Source organism: Salmo trutta, chromosome 27, assembly GCF_901001165.1.
Source record: "Salmo trutta chromosome 27, fSalTru1.1, whole genome shotgun sequence".
Lineage (NCBI taxonomy): Eukaryota > Metazoa > Chordata > Actinopteri > Salmoniformes > Salmonidae > Salmo > Salmo trutta.
Window position 1 is genome coordinate 40,186,808 of NC_042983.1, and position 12,414 is coordinate 40,199,221.

Consider the following 12,414-nt stretch of genomic DNA (forward strand, 5'->3'; position numbering starts at 1 on the left):
AACATTAGGGTGTTGTGAATATGCACAAGTCTAAAGTCCTATCATTTAGCCCCCGAAGGGCTAGAAAATGGCACCCTTCAACTCAATCATTACGGCCATGTCCAATTCAACTATTGGTGCAACTGGTATCTTTCATTTTCATAATGGCAACTCACTTTACTACATATTCTGTCAAGAATTCAAATAAATACCCCTGAAAACCCACTTAAATTCTAGACCAACCCCTAACTTACAAACAAGTGTAGGAGCAACACTTTAACCACAATTAAAAGTTACAGATTTTAAGTAAAGCACATTTCAAGTTAAACGCAATTTTTTTTTTTTACTAAAATTTTAAATCAATGACACTTGATTGCATATTTTAAAATAATACATAAGACAAGTAAAAATAAAATGCAGAACTCAATTCAAACAGTGCAGTTAGCTACTGCCTCAGATTCTGAACTCAAAGATGTGACAAATGTACAACTCTAAAGATGTGGAGAGAGTCTTACCACAGAGGAAGAAGGTATCTGACTTATGGATACTGGGTCCTCAGCCTCCTTATATCTGGTTGGAAGTGCCAACCCAGCAGAAGTTAATTATGGACCAGTCTGCTGAAGGAAATGGATTGGATGAGAGACCTCCCCCAGACCTGTGTGTCTGTGTATCACCAGCTTCACCAACTTCCAGGAGCGTCACACTGCCATTACATGACTTCTTAATGGAATATTGGTCTGAATTCATTTTCACTGAATTTCCGCAAATGAGAAATGTCATTATTAATAGTTAGGACAATATCAAAAGATTGATTCATCAAATTGATTCCAATGTTACTACCAATGTGCCTCAACTACTGTAATGGACTGAGTCCATATTGCCCCACTACCACTAAAATAGTTTAAATCTAATCTTACCTTTTTTACTTAGATTTTAGTGGCACTAATGTTTATCAATCACTTGATATATTTATATTTACCCATTATTTTGCTTATATAACCATCTGAACTGTCTCTTTACCTCATGCTTGGGACGGACTTGACCTCGTGCAGTGCTTAGTTTGATTTATTACACTGGTGAAACCATATTCAATATTTCAAAGCTACAACAGAAACATTTAGGCTTTCAATTACAGCTCATAAAATGTTTAAATCTAATGTGTAGTTATTTATCTACATTATGATCTATTGAAGATGCTGGAGACGTTTTTATTTGTCTCACATTTCAGTTGGCTAAAACGGTCCAGTAGGAGTGTTAAGACTTCTTAGGATTCTAACATGACACCAGTACAGTTTTCAATAATATTCTCCACTCATATTGCTGACAGCAAGAAAGCTGCCTTAAACTTTTATATTGCACTGAAGTAAACCACTTAGCCGCTGAGCTGGCTTCAATAAAAATGATATAAAACTTATAGTTACAATAAAGTAACAGATTCCTTTACATTTAAATCCATTTTTTAAGAAAGCAACTTTTGAAGGAGCCACATTTTGTTTAACGCATGTAATTTAGCAAGTTATTTTAAGTCAGGCATTTCATTCAGAGCCGTCAATGTGTATCAAATCTTTTCTGTTTTCTAACCTCAGCATTTAAATATTCTTTGTGTCTAATATGGTGCAGCTAAATGAATGTTCAACAGGGTGAAACCTTACAGAACGTTCTTATAGAAATGTATTATGTAGAACGGATATGACTGTCTGTCAGGTAGAATAGGGAATTGTTTCGGCTCCAGTCAATACATTTCTATCAGCTGTATTCAGAACATTTCACCTCACTGAATACACCCTGTTTTGTTTCCAGCTGCAGTGGCCAGCACATCAGTACAAGAAGCCCCATAGGGGGAGAAGCTGGATGCACTAGTTGAGCAAGAGGCTGGGCTGACCATCTGGAAGAACCCCGTCGAGGTCTTTTCATTTCTTGGACTGTGCTCGTCTTCACTGCAGCCAAGGTTTATTGTTGTGTATATCTCCCACCGTTTCCACACAGCCTGTTTCTGGCACTGATACCACTGTTATTACACAGATGCTATTTACTTGGAGTGTTTGTGGATTAAGAGAACATTCACACCATGCACACTAAGAGTTTATGTCATTCAAGTTATTTTAATGTGCAAAGGTCTTACATGACATATGACCAACAACAATTAAGGGGGGACGGGACATCTGTTAACTGACAAATGTCATTAAGCATTAAAACTGTCATTGTAAATATTTGACATATTTTGGCAGGACCTTATGAGGATCAGACAGTAACTCTTAATCCAAAACATTTTAACGGTGCTTTAAACGTCTGTCTGTGCTCGCAAAGTAGTCCTCATGTTCATCTGACTTCAAGGAAGATTTGATCCATTTAACCCAAACATTTCATCAACTTTTTACCATCATTGTAAAGCCCTAGTTATGTTAATTCATTTCTGAATATTATTATTTATTTCATATGATTAGTAATTCATTTATGTTTGTACCTCATTGTTAGGTCAACGAGAACTGAAGTCTCATTTTAATATGTTGAAAATATTGTTTTTTAAATTACGTTTTAAAGAGAAACATTGAACATCTAACAGCCAACTCATAGTGTAAAAACAGGTGAGCTGGTTCTAGTCTTTTTGGCCATTTTCTGGTGTTTTGTGGTGGAAAACTGAGCACTTCGAGCACAACATGTCAACCCTTTAACCCATCGATAGATATAGTAGAAATGTATTAATAATTTCTAAACAAATTTAAACTTGCATTTAATTTCCCCTCCCTGTTGCACACAACAGCTTCCATTCCACCTGTCACAAGGGGATTCATGTCTGATAGAATGAAAACCTCGACCCTGTAATGATCACACCTCTTTATTGAGACTTTACTGGCACTTAACCAAGTATCATTTTTATTTTATTCAACCTCTTGAGATGAATAGTTTTAATTAATGACCAAGATAAATACCCAAAATGTACTCTATTTGTTTAACAGCCCTTTTTAATCAACACAGACAGGAGTTTGCCTGAGACACCCCGATGCCTTAGCTGACATAAGGAATTGTAACATGATTCAAGCCATTAAAATGTCACACACAGTAAAAATCTAAATCTGGATTGGAAATGTCACATGCTGTGGCACGGTTCCCCTGAACTGTACATCTATTATGGTGGCCAATGTCAGCAATGTAAGGACCTTATGGTCGACTAATAAGGTCAAAATAATGTGCTGGCCTGTATCAGATCTCTCTGTGGTCCAGAGTAGAGGTGATGAGGTCTTCACTTTTCAGCAGCATGCACAGTGAATTCAATGGAGGAGTACATTTAATATTAATCTCATACATTTTTTACATCTTAGCAGACGCTCTTATCCAGAGCGACTTACAGTAGATAATGCAGACATTTCACACATTTTTTTTAAGCCCCCCGTGGGAATTGAACCCACAACCCTGGCATTTCAAACACCATGCTCTACCAACTGAGCCACAGGGAAGACTATTTCATACATTTACGAGGATAAACACTTTGACCAAATGGGGAGCTACTGTATTGTGCATTACAGATCTTTGGACAAACACACTAAAAGGCATAAATGGTAGAGTTACAAGATGTAGTTCCATTTTCTGCCAGAGTTAGCAACACATCAACAAGCGACAGATCATTTACCAGCCCAATATGGCCATGTTCAGAAACGAGTGTGCCAGAAATACATCCCACTTCCACACAGCTTTGCTTTATTGCTTGGTGGCAGATCTGCTGCCACTTGAGACGTGCACCTGAGGATATAGAAGAAACCGACTTATACCTGATATGGCCATTAAACGGACCAGTCAAATACCTGCATCTTATTGGACAGCTTCATTTGAAGACTTTCAAATATGTCATTTTAAAAGTCAAATGTTGAACATTATACTGAACTGTTATTGACTAAACAGAGTTCTTCCAAGCTCTCTCTGTCTATGTCTCTGTCTCTCTCTCTCTCAAACAAAGGGTCGTATCAAAAAAGTCAGGTCTTCTTAAATCACACATTATGTCCAATAACGGACAAGCGCCCCAATTTATAATTTTTTGTAATAACTTTACACACTACAAATGTAAACAGCACAGATTGTAGGAAGACAAGATCAAGGACAAGAAAAGGAAAGTCCATAATGGAGAACATCAATAAAACGGTGAATCCCACACCCTCACTTCATCTGCAGCTGTTGGAACAAGTGTCTTGGAGAGCAGGAGACGAGCCAAGCCTTTGGAAGAGTCAGGACAAGTTACAGCTGAATCCACTAGATGGCCTGACGCCAGTGATCAATGTTTAATAGTGAAACACTTCACATCAGTCGTGCAGTCTGAAGGCTGATATACAGTGCATTCTGAAAGGATTCAGGCCCCTTGACTTTTTACACATTTTGGTACATTACAGCCATATTCTAAAATGGATGAAATTGTTGTGTTCCACATATCCATCTACGTACAATACCTCATAATGACCACGTCAAAACAGGTTTAAAGACGCTGAAAAACATCCCACAGGATGATGCTGCCACCACCATGCTTCACCGTAGGGATGGTGCCAGGTTTCCTCCAGACATGTCCCTTGGCATTCAGGCCAAAGGGTTCAATCTTGGTTTCATCAGACCAGAGAATCTTGTTTCTCATGGTCTGAGAGTCATTTAGGAGCCTTTTGTCAAACTCTAAGCTGGCTGTCATGTGCCTTTTACTGAGGAGTGGCTTCTGTCTGGCCACTTTACCATAAAGACCCAATTGGTAGAGTGCTGCAGAGATTGTTGTCTTTCTGGAAGGTTCTCCCATCTCCACAGAGGAACTCTGGATCTCTGTCAGAGTGACCATCGGGTTCTTGGTCACCTCCCTGACCAAGCCCTTCTCCCCATATTGCTCAGTTTGGCCGAGCAGCCAGCTCTAGGAAGAGTCTTGGTGGAATGATGGAGGCCACTGTGTTCTTAGGGACCTTCAATGCTGCAGACATGTTTTGGTACCCTTCCCCAGATCTGTGCCTCGACACAATCCTGTCTCGGAGTTCTACAGACAATTCCTTCGACCTCATGGCTTGGTTTTTGCTGTGACGTGCACTATCAACTATGGGACCTTTATATAGACAGGTGTGTGCGTTTCCAAATCATGTCCAATCAATTGAATTATGGGCTATTGTGTGTAGATTGAGGAAATAAATAAATAATTAAATCCATTTTAGAATAAGGCTATAAAGTAACTAAATGTTGAAAATGTTAAGGGGTCTGAGTACCTTCTGAATGTAAATCATGTGGAAAATGGAAAGTGTTTCTGTCTGCCTGTGAATGAGGTGATAGAAGGTTGCCAAGTTTAACTGCTGTTGTGGTAACAGCTTTGACCTCTATGGTTGTTGTTGTATCTAGAATGACTGAAGACCTGCTGACAGGAGCCTCTCCTTTATAGTCCTGCAATTTATCCCCCCGGACAGGGCCATGTGCTGAGGGACTTATGTCCAACTGTCAGAATAACAGTCAACTTTAATATCCCAATCCTCTTCATTATGTTGTATGCAATTTGTTGGATCAGAATCAGGGTGGTGTTCATTAGGCACACTGCATCAAAACACTAGGAGAGCGGTAGTCAACAGACCAGGGATTCAACCAGAAACCCTTGCTGGTATCTAAACACACCACCTGTTTCATTAAAGGGGAGCGGAACCCAATAACAAACGTCTCTGGTTGAAAACGGCCCATCGTGTTCTAGTGGCAAAATGTACTACAAAGTGGAAATAGGAACATTTTGGTCATAAAGTCAGTATCTTCCAATTTGGAGATTTAGGAAACTAGAAAGTCACATTTTTCCTTGGTTTGGGTTTAGATTTCAACCTGCCCACATGGGACTGCTGCTTGGCACATTCTAATCAAGGCTGGCAGTAATCAATATCATCTGGAGCACAGCTGCTGGGTGTGTTGCAGTGCACGTTATCCAATCTCTCAGGAGAAACCACCACCAGCCCGCCCCTTGATTGACAAGACAGCTGAACTAACCATACGTATGCAGCGCCTCTGACTTTATATATTTTTATGCTACTTTCAGAACTACCGGCTAAAAAGTTTACAAAGGTACCGGATAATCTCTTTAAACGGGGTTTGACTTCCTAAATCACTGCCATGACTTGGGACTCGTTGGGTTAAAGGGGTAATCTGTGGTTTCTACACTCATTGTTGGATTTATAAATTAATAATATACACAGTGCTTTCAGAAAGTATTCACACCCCTTGACTTTTTCAACATTTTTGTTGTGTTACAGCCTGAATTTAAAATGGATCACATTGAGATTTGTTGTCACTGGCCCACACACACACAATACCCCATAATGTCAGATTGGAATTATGTTTTTCAACATTTTTACAAATTAATAACAAATGAAAAGCTGAAATGTCTTGGTTCAATAATTATTCAACCCCTTTGTTATGGAAAGCCTAAATAAATTCAGGAATAAAAATGTGCTTCACAAGTCACATAATAAGTTACATGGACTCACTCTGTGTGCAATAATAGTGTTTAACATGATTTTGAATGACTACCTCATCTCTGTACCCCACACATACAATTATCTGTAAGGTCCCTCAGTGAATTTTAAACACAGATTCAACTACAAAGACCAGGGAGGTTTTCCAATGACTCACAAAGAAAGAAACCTATTGTTAGATGGGTAAAAAAATAAAAACAGATGTTGAATATAACTTTGAGAATTGTGAAGTTATTAATTAAACTTTGGATGGTATATCAATACACCCAGTCACTACAAAGATACAGGCGTCCTTCCTAACTCAGTTGACGGAGAGGAAGGAAATAGCTCAGGGATTTCACTATGAGGCCAATGGTGACTTTAAAACAGTTACAGAGTTTAATGGCTGTGATAGGAGAAAACTGAGGATGGATCAACAACATTGTAGTTACTCCACAATACTAAGTTAATTGACAGAGTGAAAAGAAGGATGCCTGTACAGAATTTTACAAATATTCTAAAACAAGAATCCTCCTTGAAACAAGACACTAAAGAAATAAAGCAAAAAAAATGTGGCAACGCAATTAACTTTTTGCCCTGAATACAAAGTGTTTTGTTTGAGGCAAATCCAATACAACACATTACTGAGTACCACTCTCAAAATTTCCAAGCATAGTTGTGGCTGCATCATGTTATGGGTATGCTTGTAATCATTAAGGACTGGGGTTTTTCGGGGGGGAATGAGCCGAATTGAGCTAAGCACAGGCAAAATCCTAGAGAAAAAACCTGGTTCAGTCTGCTTTCAACCAGACACTGGGAGATGAATGTACCTTTCAGTTTAGATACTTAGCCAGAAAGACTCAGCTGCAATTGCTGCCAAAGGTGATTCTAACATGTATTGACACAGCGGTTGAATGCTTATCTAATCAAGATATATTATTGTGTAATTTTTCGTGAATTTTTTTTTTTTTTACAAATGTTTAAAAAAAACATTTATTCCACTTCTACATTAGAGTGTTTTGTGTAGATCGTTGACAAAAAGACAATTAAATCAATTTTAATCCAACTTTGTAACACAACAAAATGTGGAAAAGTCCAGGGATGTGAATCCTTTCTGAATGCACTGTACATACAAATTGACAGGGTCGACACCAGATCACTTGGAGGGGCCTTTGATTTCCAATGGCGGGGACGTTTTTCACGGGACTTCCTATGTGTGCACGCACTTGCAGGTTCACAATTTAAAATTGGTTTTATTATAGTCAAGACCATTGGCAGCTCGTAAGTTTCAAGTTTGGGGAAGCTTAAAATGTATCCTACCATTTCTACCGATCTGCGTGCCAGTTATGATTATTTTTATAAGCACACTTTCGTGGAAGTGTTTAATTTCATAGTTTCTCAAAATCATTGTCACGTGGTGAATCATAATCTTCAATAAAACGATACAAATCTAAAAGCCCAAATCCAAATAAGAGAAGAGCATCAGATCAGACCCTTGGTGATTAAGCGGGAGAGCTGGAAAGATTTTTCAAATACTGAGGAAGTATCATTCGCAATGCATGTACTTTTTTTTATATATATATATACTGTACTTCATTGACTTACAGTGTGAGGTGAATAAAAAATAACTGAGAAGCTCAGCTTTTAGTGGTGGATGTGGTGAAGTATGACAATCAGAAATCAGAAATGGCCAAATGTCCACTTTCCTACTTTTGCACGCAGCGGACCAGGTATGCCTACTCATGTGCGCGTTCAGGTGAGCGCTCCCTCAACTTTATCAGGACAGAGAAACCAGAGACATGCTCACTGCTCACACGTAGCACCCCAAACAAAAGACAATGAATATATTTATTTAAAAAAATGGTTATGAAATAAACCAAACTTGTTTCTCACAAGTGTTGCAGGTTGTGAACTCTGCAAACAACGTTTCCAGTCGGAGAATGAGAACGGTAAATGACGGTAGGCTAATTAATACACACATTAACATACATAAATGTAACCAAATAATGGTATTAATGGTATATTTACTGGGCCAACTGGTGAGATATGTCAATAGGGAATTGATAAAAGGGCAAACAATTCACACAAGGAAAATGCAAGAAGTGGCAGGAGACAGCTGAGCGCATTCTGGAGAGAGACTGCGCCATATCTTCGTCACGCACCCCTCCTCTTCTTCTTGCAACATTTAAAATGATACTGAAGACAGATTATCTTCACACATATTTTAGATGTTTATCACTGACATCCACAACTCAATCAGCTAGACCTATTACCACGCCCACTACTCAAATTATGGGCTTCCCAAATAGGCATATGCACACAAACCTGTGATTTGAAATAATCCACAGCTATAAACCAAATATATATATTTTGCCTTTATTTAACTAGGGAAGTCAGTTAAGAACAAATTCTTATTTACAATGACAGTCTAGAAACAGTGGGTTAACTGCCTTGTTCAGGGGCAGAACGACAGATTTTTACCTTGTCAGCTCGGGGATTCAATCTTGCAACCTTTCGGTTACTAGTCCAACACGAGGCTACCAGCCGCCCCGGCCGGTCCTCTGTGGCTAAGTCATGCTCCCTGGTGAATTCTTTTATTTTGGCAAGAGAAATTACATAATTTTGGCAAAACATAAATTTAACCAGCATCCTAACGGTGCATCCGACAACTTTTCCTTTCCAATTTAGAAGAAGCTGAAACCACAGACCTGTATGTAATGACGATATGTTCATGTCTCTGTCCTAACACTGGGAGTCTTTGACCCAATGGAGAGAAGGCATTCGACAGGCTTAGGTCTGCATACTATACACATAGAAATGCATTGGGTTTATTCTGGACAGATTTTGGCGAGAGTGAGCCCTCTCCCTTCGCCTCTTCCTCTCTGTTGAAACTATACAGTATATACAAAGGTATGTGGACACCCGTTGCTGACAGGTGTATTAAATCGAGCACACATCCATACAGTCTCCATAGACAAACTTTGGCAGTAGAATGGCCCGTATTGAAGAGCCCAGTGACTTTCTGTGGATGCCACCTTTCCAACAACTCAGTTTTTCAAATTTCTGCCCTGCTAGAGTTACTCCGGACAACTGTAAGAGCTGTTATTGTTACTGAGTTTCAAACTGCCTCTGGAAGCAACGTCAGCACAAGAAATGTTCATTGAAGCTTCATGGAATGTGGTTCCATGGCTGAGCAGCCGCACACAAACCTAATATCACCATATACACAGGGGCGGAAATCCCAGGTGGGACGGGGGGGACATGACCCCCCATCCTGGGAAAAATATGATTTGTCCCCCCCAATATATCACTGTAAACATAACTATGTAATTTAAATAATATTACTAATATGCAATGAAAGCAATTGTGCTGATTATAGACACTTAATAGCTCATTTTTAAGTTTCAAAAGATTGCGCCCCCCCCCACCCTTTGCCTCACAATGGTTTGATCTACTGCCAGTTCCTTAGTTGGCAAGGTAACAGAGGGTTCGTATCTACTGTAAATTAGTGCTTCAAAGTCCCTGTGATAAGGTTAGTGATAAACTGAAGTCCAAACTGAACAGAACTACACTCTGTTCTACCATTGTCTTAAATATATTTAATGGTCTCGTTGCAAAAGCTAAATTGTCGCAAGGGAACTTTTATTTATTTATTTTCACTTTTATTTAACCCGGGTAGCAAAGATTATAGCAAACACCACTGAAACGGAATTGCTAGCTTTGCAAATTCAGCTATTGTTGGAAGCTAGCCAATATGAAACAAACGATTAAAATTACAAAAGGTTGCAGCATATGTTGTGTAAATGGTGAACTCATACAGCTGTCAACTCTTGTCACTGCAATCCGTTTCACATTTGCTAGCTACCTTTTATATTGAAGCCCATATAGAATGATATATGTGTGTGTGTGTGTGTGTGTGTGTGTGTGTGTGTGTGTGTGTGTGTGTGTGTGTGTGTGTGTAGCCAGCCAGGTAGAATAATGGCAGAAAAAAGACGGACATCAGAGTATTTTTCAGTATACCAAAACGCAAAGTAAGAACCCTAGTAGCCTAATATCTCAAAGACTAGTTGATAAAATGTTCATAAGAAAGAAGTGAAATACTAATGGAAATGTTTCACAATGATGTCATTAGGCAGAGCAGGCAACAGATGGCACACAGACAGCAGAGCTGGGGACAGATATGCAGGGACAGACTGGCACAGACAGGGAGTCTCAGGTAAGTTTGTTGAGTCTTTGTTTGGCAACATTATGAAAGGTTCTCAATTTTTTTGACTTGTAAAATAGGAACATAATTGGAAAATGCCACTGAGATTTGTTAAAGGCAATGGTATTGCTGTTGTGATTAGTTGTGTAGTTTTGGGTACCGGTAGTTAGGAGTACGGCAAACACCTTATTTCTTTGGTTCCTCAATATACATTTACAATATTACAACGTAGGCTATGTGTTACAGCATTACTTTTGGTGTCCCCCTCAGGAATTGCTCTTGAGAAAATTTCATGTAATTGTCCCCTCCAAAGTTGATATCAGATTTTCGCCCCTGCATATACAATGCCAAGTGTTGGCTGGAGTGGTGTAGAAATAGCTACTTAATTAAAAAAAATCTTCAGACAGTATTGGCTGCAATGTTTCAGCCGTGAAATCTTGGAGGTCCAAAATCCTTTTTGCAGCTTTCACAAAGACTTTCAGTTTCTAAGATGTTTTGTTAGTTTGTCCTGTTCTATTAATCACCTGTACAATAAACGCAACAAAACCAACCATCGTAACGAAAAGTATTTCAGAATCTCTCAACTGACTGACATCCAGACTGTTGGGCATCATTCACTGCCGTAGTTTCCTCATCTCTACTCGCTGCTTTGACAATTTTCACCGCCTCTGCAACGGAGACCTTGTTGACAGCCCTGCTCCTTCCTGCTTTGACCTCCTTCACACTAACAGGCCATTCAGGGAACTGGAACGTGATTCCCATCACAATTTCAACATCGTTCATCCTCAGACTCTTCAACAATGATATTCCATTTGCAAACACTTGACCAAACGTTTTACATGTATGACATTGGCTTTTGCTCTTAAGCTTGCACCGCATAACTCATATAGCCCAGTTTTACATGGATCGGGAGAACTTCTTTATCAAACATCAATAATACATTACTACTCTCCTCCTTTCTATTCACAGTACGGGTTAAAACGACGTGAATCAAATACTCCTGGCATGTTCATCTTAAACCATGAAGCCTCAATATTCCTCGAGATGCCAGATATGACGCCTTTTATCGGTGCCCTACTCCAAGAATCACAGCGTTCCACTTCATGCGTCGATAATTTGTGCGTCCACAGTGCGTTCTCCTTTTAACGCACATGAAATCAACATCATACCACTCCTGGTCACTCGGAATGCATCATTCACCGTCTTTGTGACCGCAAACGGCTTTCCCCAAAAAACATAGTTGCATCAATGAATCGCACTCCAACAAGGAATGAGGAATTATCGTACAGAGGCTGATCTTGATTTACTGCTTCAGTCACGACACCAGAATCAAGCGTTACTTCTGTCCCGACATGCACTGCCAGCTGTGGGACCTTATATAAACAGGTGTGTTTCTTTCTAAATCAGGTCCAAACTATTTAATTGGCCACATGTGGATTTAAATCTAGTTGTAGTGACGTCTAAAGGATGATCAAAGGAAATTGGATGCACCTGAGATCAATTTGGAGCTTCATAGCAAAGTGGTGTGAATACTTATGTAAATAAATTATTTATGTTTTTCATTTTCAATACATTTGCAAAAAAGTCTAAAAACATGTTTTCACTTTGTCATTATGGGGTAATGTGTGTAGATGGGTGAGAAAATGTAATAATGTTTTAATTCAGGCTGTAACACCAAAATGTGGAAGCATTATGAATACTCTGAAGGCGCTGTATGTTTACTAGTCTGTCCACCAAACGTTTCAATTTGGGTCTCTCCCCATCGGCCAATTCCACCGATTGTAAAGGGTTAAA